The sequence below is a fragment of the Equus przewalskii genome, chromosome 24 (genome assembly GCF_037783145.1).
Source record: "Equus przewalskii isolate Varuska chromosome 24, EquPr2, whole genome shotgun sequence".
Classification (NCBI taxonomy): domain Eukaryota; kingdom Metazoa; phylum Chordata; class Mammalia; order Perissodactyla; family Equidae; genus Equus; species Equus przewalskii.
In genome coordinates, this window is record NC_091854.1 from 23860569 (window position 1) to 23871668 (window position 11100).

At 35.0% G+C, this 11100-nt stretch overlaps 1 long non-coding RNA gene across 1 annotated transcript in view; it reads left to right on the forward strand.

The window, feature by feature from the left end:
• The window catches only part of LOC139079100 (uncharacterized), a 163733-nt gene extending 153653 nt beyond the window's left edge, over positions 1-10080 (forward strand). Inside the window, exons 5-6 of the long non-coding RNA XR_011532407.1 lie at positions 8328-8411; positions 10007-10080. This is a non-coding gene — a long non-coding RNA (uncharacterized lncRNA). The remainder of the gene's footprint in view (positions 1-8327; positions 8412-10006) is intronic.
• The last annotated feature ends 1020 nt before the right edge of the window (positions 10081-11100 follow it).

Genomic DNA, 11100 nt, shown 5'->3' on the forward strand with positions numbered 1-11100 from the left:
ATGCTTTTCCAAATATGTCAAATTTTTAATATTTTCAAAATCTTTGCATTATTTGTTCATAATGTTGTCTTATGCTTTTAAAAGTTCCTGCTGCATCTGTGGTTGTTTTATGTTTCTATTCTGAATTTCCTATTTTGTCCTCTTTTTCTTAATTAGTTTTCTTATAGGCTTTTATTATTCTTTTTGGAGTATGCATTTCTTAATTATTTTTGGGTATTCACATTGCTCTCTCTCTCCTTCTGATTTATATTTATCTGCTATAGTTTTTCATCCCTTTGTTTTCCTTCTTTCGTGTTCATTTGTCTTAAGTGTTTCTTCTGAAAACAACATATGGCTCCATCTTGTTTTTTCTTAAATCCAATTTGAGAGCATTTATCTTTTAATCATCAGGGTTAATTTGTGCAGAATTTTAATTACTTATTTGTCAGGACTTTCCATTAAATTTTATTTAAAATTTTAATTTATCATCTTTTCTTTTCTTCTCTATTGAAAATCTTCTTTTAGAAATATCAATTATGTAGACCATATTTTATTTTTTCAATTTTTTTACATTACTGATTTTCTGCTCTCCTTAATAGAATATCAGCCATCTCTGGGCAAGGCACAAACCATGGTATAGGACTGTATTCCTCTGGTTGACTTGGTGGATGGGAAAAATATCTTTTTCTTTGCCAAAAGTGCTTCTACTACTGTTACTCCAGGCTAAACCACTCAATATTTACTCTAGAATAAAATCCCTCACCCACACTCCTGCATAAACTTGCTCAGTTTTTTTTCAAATTTTGGCCATTGTACTCTGATGGGGTGTCAACTTAGGTGACAGCCACTGGAACTACACGATTTGGGCCATGAGTAATGGGCAGCCACTAGCCCTATTGGTGTTTTGTGACCACCCTTGCCCACCTATCCATGCACCTACTATGGTTTGCCTGCTGCCTCTTTTGCTGCCACTGTTTCACTCCTATATCAGGTAGAGTGGACACCTATTGTGTTATGGGTTGGAGAAAGCTGCCAGTGTTTCTGATTCATGCTTATGACCCCTTGTGTAGCTATTCAGAAATGCTTCCCAACAACACCATCATTTGGAGAGCTCCATTCTGGAAAACGTGAGCTGAAGGCTCACATTTAGTAGCAAAGATGCCTTTCACCTTTGGCCCACTGCAGAATCTTTCCAAATTGTGTCCCTGGGCCTTAAACAACCCAAGCCAAGGAGGGGAAAAGAAAGAAGATGGTTAAAATTCTCAACTCCAACCAGTTTTTGGCCCTTTTCCATGCCTGGTTGGGTACCTGCTTAACTTTCTTCTTGATCTTCCTAAGCTTCTAAGCTTGGATTTCTGAGTTTTAATGGCCATATCTGAGTACAGATCTGCATTAACTGAACCTGCTATATCATTTTTGAACTCAGTGGTTTGTTATGAAAGTAGAGGATTGCAGCTGACAATGCATTATTTTTCTTTGATAATGCCAATAAATCTTACATAGTGCCTCATGCAGTTATCTTTTTCTGGCACCACCTGCCCTACCAGACCTGGGGTAGAGTTTCTTGTTTGCTCCATACACACTATACTTATCTCAATCTTGGCTTTTAAAACACTATATATTTCTCTATCTCTTCTAGTGGGTAGTATGCTCCTTGATAGAATAAAAGAGTATCTCTCAAATATATACATAGCATCTACCAAAATTTCCAGCACAAAATTTGCTAAATAGTTGCTCTACCAAATATCTCCAGGAATATAAATGGCAAATTATCCCAGGACAAATAGATATCAACCATTTAATGAAAAGTCCTGAAATGGAGAATTTATTTTTTTCAAATCTATTGATTTTGAGAACTGGAAAATATTCTCTTCTCTTAATTTTCAAATTGTGTAACTTACATCTGTTAGAGAAAGTAGCACAGCATATACTGACTTATCTTTGCTTCTAAAGGCTTATCTGAGAACCATGTTGCTAAGAATGGGAAGTGTAGTTAATGTCTGCTTCCTATAGGGATAAACCAAGCCTAGGCAGAAGAAACAAGATAAAAATAAACAGATTTAACAGATAACTGTTTCTGGTAGTAAAATTAAAAGTAAACTCTATTAAAATCAACTCTCGTTAACACTGGAAAAGAATTGTTTTGCATGAAAATGAGGAGTAGAAAGCTATAAAAATGGGTACAAACCATGCAGTGTTCAGGGATGTATTTACTCATCTAAGTTTAATTTGCCAAGGAAGGTGAAGAAATAGGAGTTTTAGAATTGCAAGCTTCAACTTGGCAATTTTCAATGTGAATTTTGACTAAATATGTTCTGAAAGTAGAGCAGATTTATTTTTTGAAGTGCATTTCGTTTTTGTCTGTGTAACACAGATCCCACCCTTGTCCAGCTTCAGAAGATCCAAGGCAAATAAAGCTCTCCAGAAGCCTTATCTGAAGTCTATAGCATCAGTAGATGGTTCAATAAATTCTATAAAATAAGTAGTGTTCTAAACACAATTCCAACTCAACTGGAGCATTTATACTAAATAACACTAAAATAGTTTGCAGTTTTTTCCACCCCATCACAATGCCTCAACCAGTATTTAATATATATTGTTTGACAATGACAATAATTATATTGAACATGATGGGAGAGTCAGTTTTTCAGAGTCTAATTGATTACTTTCAAATTTATAAATATGGCAACCATTTTATTCTGCCATAAAGTAGGTAAATCAGCCAGATGTAGCTTTAGTTGTTGAACTAATGCTTTGATTTTGTTTGAATGAAATAATGCTGAAGTTTTCAGGAGAAAGAAAAATATATAAATGAATGCAATATCCAGCTTGCAGTAGCAATGTATATTAATGGAGATGATTATGCATTTCACACTTTCCCTTTCGGAACCATGGCGCCTTAACAAAGCCCCTTTAAAACACTGATTGAAAATGTAAAGTTGCAGATTTATGCATTTGCTGCATCTTTTGTTGCCACCACAAATTTCGTTCTCTTTATTTTGCCCTCGCCATTCATATTTGCAGGTGATAAATCTTCCATGTTTTACATTTTATATTTGGTTTATCTATTTATTTTGTATTCATTTTGCATGTCGAATGGGATAAGTCTATAGAATAATGCAGCTGATATTGAATTTTATATTGCTATTGGGCATATACTGCATAAGAAGGTTATCTGATCTCCAACTTAATCACAGGGAAATATTGCTAAGGGGAAAGCTTGCTTCATGACAATGAGAGACCTATGCCTTTATAAAATTTATTTAACTATAAACCCATTGTGTAGCATTAACATAATTTCCTTACTTTCTGCCATAGTAAGATGAGATTTATTGTATATTGAATTTGAGCAAAAGTGGATACATAAGTAAAGAAGTTTTTTTGTGGTGTGCTTGAAGCATATCTAGATAAGTTACAATGTCTTGATAGTGTTGTGGAAACACAGCAAATAAAGCAAACATACATTTCAGAAGAATACACTTTAATACTATTTAGAAGTTAAGCTACAGAAATGAAATAGTATGCTATGTGATATTTCCACCACCTGAAGTAGTAGTTAGTTCAAGGCAGATGAAAAACTATATGCTAAAAACTTACAAAAAAGCTCTCGCAGACTTCCATAAATCCATGGCTCTATTCGTCTTCTTTTGAGCTTCATCTAGGCCCATAAAACGAGACATACCACTTTCTCACTATCGTGCCATATGCGAAGTACTCCGTTTATATTTTTAATACCTTTCATATCTATTTCCCTATGTAGTTTAACAGCATACTTGGGCTTTGTAGGCCCAGGAAAGGAAATAACTAAAAACAATAGTGTGCACTGCAGCTGACTGAATATCTGTACTTGAAATGGGCCAGTTAGCATAAAAACAGCAGGACTTTAGAAAAAGCCCTACAAGTATAATATATTTCTTTCTTATTTCAACAGTACTTAAGATGATATTTGCTCCTAGTAGTTGGGTTAAACAGATCTACCCCAAACCAGTGTAAAAGTAAGTGATTTACTTTATTTTCCTTTCTGGAATCACTTCTTGCCCATCTTTTACACAAACAGTTGTCATGGCACACTTTAATAGTGCCTGCTTTAAATAGCCAGAAAATCTGGGAACTTGCCTTACTCATGCCTCTGCATTTTCACAACTTAGCTGAAGCTCCAGGATAGTAATGTATCCAAGAATACCATGCATTCACCTTTGACACGAATTATTTCCCCAGAAGACAATGAGATGTTGCTTGTTGCAACAGTTTTACCCCATATTTTACAATAACTGAAATAATAACCAAGAAGCAATTTACGAAAAGAAAAAGATATCATAGCAACACTTCGTAATTAGAGCAAGGAAAATGCTCCAAATCCATATCTTTATCTTGATGATTTAACAGGGACTACTGTCTAATAAGAGATCCATACTCCAGGAGCTGTTTCTTAAAGAAGAGTTGGCAGAACACTGGTGATCTCAGGTGATCTATTAAATGGCTTATAGGCATTTTAGGGGTTTCAGAGAAAAATATATTTGCATGGATACATATGATCTGTAAATTTAATTATCATTTTACATACATTCCCATTAAGTTATTAATAATCATAAAATCTGTAAAGGTTGGTGTTATTTTACAAGACTCTTTTAGCTAACATTCTGTGGATATTCTCAACAAGCATAATTTCACATGATTTGTCTTTTGGCATTTTCACTTATTTCATTTCTGTTTTGTGAAGATATTGTTATATTACATCGCTGTGGCAGACAGACCCTGGGTGATTCCCAGTGATCTCTACCTCTTGGTGTCCATGCCTTTGTGTATCACCTCCCCTTGAGTGTGGATAGGCCCTATGACTTGGATCTAACAAATAGAATATGGCAAAGGCGATAGGATGTCACTCGAGTGATTAAGTGACCTTATATAAGACTCTATCTTGGATTGACTGGAAAAAAAAAAACCTCTCCTTGCAAGCCTGATGAAGGACGCAACCATTTTGGAGTAGCAGATGTGACAAAGCACTGTGGGAAGCCTCTAGAGACTGTGGGTGACCCTTGGGAACTGAAAGCAACTTCCAATTTACAGAAATCGAGAGCGGTCACTCATACAGTAACAAGAAAATAAACTATGGCAACAACTTGAGAGAGCTTGGATATGAATTCTTCTCTAGTCAAACCTCTAGATGAGAACGTAACCCAGCTAATATCTTGATTGAAGCTTTGTAGGACCTTAAACAGAAGACTTTCTGTTTGCCAAGAAGACTTTCTGTAAATTTCCAATTTAAAATGATGTATCTATGGCTTAAAAATGGCTCACTGAAGAAGTGAAAGTAGCAATGAAATACTGGAAATCAGAATCAAGTTGTAATCATAGCCAACGGGGCTGCACTATACAAATATAATGTAACTGCGCTAGATACATGAATCTGAAAGTTTAATGCATCTGTAAATCTGTAAAAACAGAAATTTCTGCACATAATTTTGTTGGAGCAATGATTAGTTTGCTCCAATCCAAAGTTTATTGTCTCTTATGAGACTTTTCCAAAAATGCTACTACATCATCACAGATTTTCAGATACTTTTAAATTAATCATGGTAATTTCCTTGATAAGCCAATCAAATTCTTTCATTTCTCCAAAGAAACTACAAATGAATATTTTCTAGTTAAGAAAAGGAGTTTTGTCAGTAAATACAGAAGACCGGCTATAGAAGAATCATTCAAAGTTTGCAATCTACATTGCATTGACAGACATGACATAAACTACTGCCAAGAGTCTTAGAAAACCGGACAAATAATATGCTCAGAGAGAAAACAGAATTAGCAGTTGGCAGAATTCCTCTATCAAATGGCACTCTTTGTCATCACATATCAGTGGCATACGATATAGAAGAAAAGTTAATAGCCCCTATGTATCTTAATAGATAGATCAATTTAGAGTTGTCTAAAACAACGAATAATGAAAGTTTAAATCAGCCCTAGGCTTATGTTTGGCCTTATATAAGGCTCTGTGACTTTTTAACTTTTTATTTTGAAATAATTTTAGATTTAGAGAAAGTTTGCAAAGATTGTACAGAGAGCTCCTATATACCACAGCTTCCATCTCACATAACTGTCATAAATTTATCAAAACTGGGAAAATAGTATTGGGAAAATGATATTAACTAAATTGTATACTTTATTCAGATTTCAATTTTTTTCACTAATATCCTTTTTATTTCATAGCATGCAATCCAGTTTACCATGTTGCATTTAATTATCATTTCACCTTAGTTTCCTTCAATCTGTGAAATTTTCTCAGTCTTTACTTGTCCTTCATAACATTGATACTTTTGAAGAGTACTGCTCAGGTGTTTTGTAGAATGTCCCTCAACTTGTGTTTGTTTGATGTTTTCTTGTAATTAAACGGGGACTAAGCATTTGGGGGAAGATTATACTATAGAGGGGAAATGTCCTTCTCATTGCATAAGTATATGATAATGTGATTTATTGGTGGTCATTTTAACCTTGGTGACATGGTTAAGGTGATGTCTACCAGGTTCCTCCACTGTAAAGTTACAACTTTTCTCTTTCCGTGTTCTATTTGTGACAAACAAGGCACTCATTCTTATTCCACACTGAAGAAGAGAGGAATTAAGCTCCACCACCTGGAGAGAGAAATATCAAAGATTTTATGGACATAATTTAATCAACTATAGTAATTAAGAAATATTTTGGGGGAGATACTTTGAGGTTATGAAACTATTCTGTTTTTCCTTAAAGTATTCCTTCTAATTACGTTATTCGTCAGTGGATCCTTCCTGTAGCAATGATTACTGTGTTTTAATGGCGATTTTCTATTTCCCTCATTTCTTCTATATTTTTTACGTAAGTATACATAATTAAATACATTGTTACTATTATTATTTTGAATAAAATGGTATCCATTAGACCAATAAAAAATAAGAAAAATTAAAGTTTTTATTTTACCTTCATATATTCCTTCTTTGGTGCTTTTCCTTTCTTTATGTAGATACAAGTTTCTGACCTATTTTATTTTCCTTCCCTCTAAAGAACTTCTTTTAACATTTCTTGCAAGTCAAGTCTACTGGCAGCAAATTCCCGCAACTTTTGTTTATCTGAGAAAGTTTTTATTTCTCCTTCACTTTTGAAGGATGATTTCTCAGGAAAAAGATTTCTAGGTTGGTGTCTTTTTTCTCTCAACACGTAAAATCCTTGACTCCTCTCTTTTCTTGCTTGCACATTTCTCAGAGAAGTTGGATTATAATTCTTATCTTTATTCCTCTATAGATAAGTATTTTTTTCACTCTCATTTGCTTTAGGATTTTTTCTTTATCATTGATTTTCTGTGATTTGAACATGTGTTTATACAGTCATGCATCACTTAGCGATGGGATACCTTCTGAAAACTGGGTCATTAGGCAATTTTGTCATTGTGTGAACATCATAGAATGTACTTACACAAACCTAAATGGAATAGCCTACTACACACCTAAACCATATTGTACTAATCTTATGGGAACATACACCTATATGCAATCCATCATTGACAAAAACATCATTATGTGGCACATGACTGTAGGTTTTTCGGCATTTATTATACTGGGTTTTCTCTGAGCTTCCTGGACCTGGGGTTTGATGTCTGACATTAACCTGGGGAAATTCAGTCGTTATTGTTTCAAATATTTCTCTGTTCCTTTCTCTCTTTCTTCCCCTTCCAATATTCCCTTTACATGTATGTCACATATTTTGTAGTTTTTCCACAGTCCTTAGTATCCTGTCTTGTTTTTTTTAGTCTTTATTCTTTTTACTTTTCAGTTTTCAAGGATTCTATTGACATATCCTCAAGCTCAGAGATTCTTTCCTCCACTGTGTCCAGTATGCTAATAAGTCCATCAAAGGCATTCTTCCTTTCTGTTAGTCTTTTTTTTTTTATCTCTAACATTTCTTTTTGGTTCTTTCTTAGGATTTCCATCTCTCTAGTCAGATTGCCCATTTGCTTTTGCTTGTCATCTACTTTATCCATTAGAGCCCTTAGCATATTAATCACTGATATTTCAAATTTCTGGTCTGATAATTTGAACATCTCTGCCAAGTCTGGTTTGATGCTTCCTCTGTATCTTCAAATCATGTTTTGCCTTTTGGTAAGCCTTGTAATTTTTCTTGATAGCCAGGCGGACTGTACTAGCTAAAAGGAACTGCTGCAAATAGGCTTTTAGTAATGTGGTGCTGAGGTGTCAGGGGAAGGGAAGGGCGCTATAATCCTGTGATTAGGTCTCAGTCTTTTAGCAAACCTATGATTCTGGATTGTAAACTTCACAAGTGTTTCTCATTTTTTTTCTCCTCCTGGGATGGGATGGCCAAAGCAGACTGAAGTTAAATATTGGAAAATACTCAAGGAATTCTCTCATGCAGAAGGCCGGCGCTGACTGAAGTTTATTTCTCTTCCCCAGGTGAGTTTGGTTTTGCTAATACACTGTAGTGTTAGATTCTGCTTAACTGGTTTCCCCTGAGGCCTGGCCTTGTTAAGAAGAACAGAGTGCTGTGTGCTAAAAGTGGTCTCTTCTCTCCTTCCCCTGCCAGAAGCCCAAGAGGATTTTTCTCAAATATTTTCTGTGTTAACCTGGTTGAGCTCCTGGGGGTAAACCTCACAATATTGCAGGGGGCCCTCCATTACTGGGTCCTGCCGGAGTTTTTAACTCTCAATGTTGTCCACCCTGAGCCTCCAACAATTCATCAATTACAGTTCAGGTTTTCCTACCAGAACTGGTTCCTGCGGTGGTTTCAGCTCATGAATCTCTGCTTCCACTAAGCCGTGATTCCCTGTATTCTCCTGTCTGTCTCACCAATCTTGCTGGCAGCAGTTTGATCTGTGGTTTCCCTCCCCTCTCTTATGGATCCAAGAAGACTTGTTGATTTTTCAGGCTGTTCAGCTTTTTACCTGTTTACAGATGAAAAGTTTACTTTCAGGCTTCTTACATGCAGAATCAGAAACTGGAAGTTCTGCCTATGATTTTGTAAGTCTATTTCTGAGTTTTTTATTCTGTTCCATTGATCGTTGTGTCTATCCCTTCACAAAAACTATAATATATTGATTTCTGTACCTTCATACTCTACCTAATACCTGAAATCAGGTAGTATGAATCCTCCAAATTTGTTTCTCTTTCTCAGAATTGTTTTGATTATTCTACATCCTTCACCTTTCCATATGAATTTTAGAATCATCTTACACATATTTATCAAAATGCTAGCTAGGATTTTATTTGGGATTGTGTTGAATATATAGATCAAAGTGAAGCAGAATTGGACTGCTAATAATACTGTGCTTTCCAATCCATGAACATTGTATGTATCTCCATTTATTTAGTTTTCCTTTGACTTGTTTCAGTAGTGTTTTGTAATTTTCAACACACCAATCCAACGTACTAACTGCTTCAGTTTTTGGTCCCATTATAAATGGATATTTTAAAAAATATCCAAGTCCATTTGTTCATTGCTAGCATCTAGAAATACTATTGTTGTTTGTATATTAACCTTGTATCGCATGATCTTGCTGGACTAAAATCTTGGTTATAGGAATTCTTTTAAAGGGTCCTTGGTATTTTTCTACACAGACAATCATATCCTCTGCAAATACAGACAGTTTTATTTCTTAATTTCTGAACTGTATACCTTTTTATTCCTGGCTTATTGCATTGGATAGAATTTCCAGTATGATGTTAAATATGTGTGAGGAGAAAGGAAACCTTTAAATTAGAAAGGAAGCATTCAGTATATTGCCATTAAATATGATGTTACCTGTAGGTTTCTAGACACCCTTTCCTAGGCTAAAAAAGTTCCCTTTGATTCTTAGATTTCTGAGAATTTTGTTTATTTTTTGTCATGAATGTGAAATTTGCTAATGCTTTCTATCTCTATATCGAATGGTCATAAACTGTTATTTTTTAATTTAGTCTGCTAATACAGTGAATTACATGGTGTATTAATTTGCTAGGGCTACCATAACGCATACCACAGGCTTATACAACAGAGATTTATTTTCTTACAGTCTGGAGACTGGAAGTTCAAGGTCAAGATGCTGGCAAGGTTGGTTTCCCAGAGTCTTCTCACCTTGGTTTTCAGGTAGCCAACTTATTTCTGTGTCCTCGCATAACCTTCTCTCCGTGTGTGCACATCCTGGGTATGTTTTTTCTTTTTACAACGTCACCAGTCATGTTGGATTAGCTTCTCAAACTTATGACCTCATTTAAGCTTAGTTTCTTCTTTAGATGCTCTGTCTCCAAATAAAGTCACATTGGGGGTTAGGGCTTCAACATATGAATTTTTGGGGACACCTACTTCAATCCATAACTTATGGTTTGTTTGTTAAATGTTGAATCAGCCTAGCTTTCCTGTGCTGAATTCTGCTTGAGTGTAATTTATCATTCCTTTCTTAATATATTACAGAATTGAATTTGCTTATATTTTGTTGAGGTTTTTGTGTCTATGTTCTTGAGGGTTGTCGTTCTATAGATTTCTTATCTTTATCTGGTTTGGGTGGTGGGGTGAATCGGACCTCATAAAATTAGTTGGTAAGTATTCCTTCCTCTGGTTACCAATATATATAAATAACGCAATTCCATTATCCATTCATTCATCAGTGGACACTTAGGTTAGGTTGTTTCCATGACTTGGCTATTGTGAATAATGCTGCAATGACCATGGGGGTGCACATATCTTTTTGAGATAGTGTTTTCATTTCCTTTGGATAAATATGCAGAAGAAGAATTGCTGCATCATATGGTAGTTCTACTTTTAATTTTTTTGAGGCCTCTCCATACTGTTTTGCATAGGGTTTGTACCAATTTACACTCCATTCAACAGTGTACAAGTGTTCTTTTTTCTCCACATCCTCGCTGACACTTGTCTCTTGTCGTTTTGATGATAGCCATTCTAACAGCTGTGGTGAGTTATCTCATTGTGGTTTTGATTCGCATTTCTCTGGTAATTAGTGATGTTGAGCATTTTTTATTAACCTGCTGGCTATTTATGTCTTCTCTGGAAAAATGTCTATTCAGATCTGCGGCCCATTTTTTAATCAATTTTTTTGGGTTTGTTTGCTATTGAGTTGTATGGTTTTTTCTTATATTTTAGATATTAATC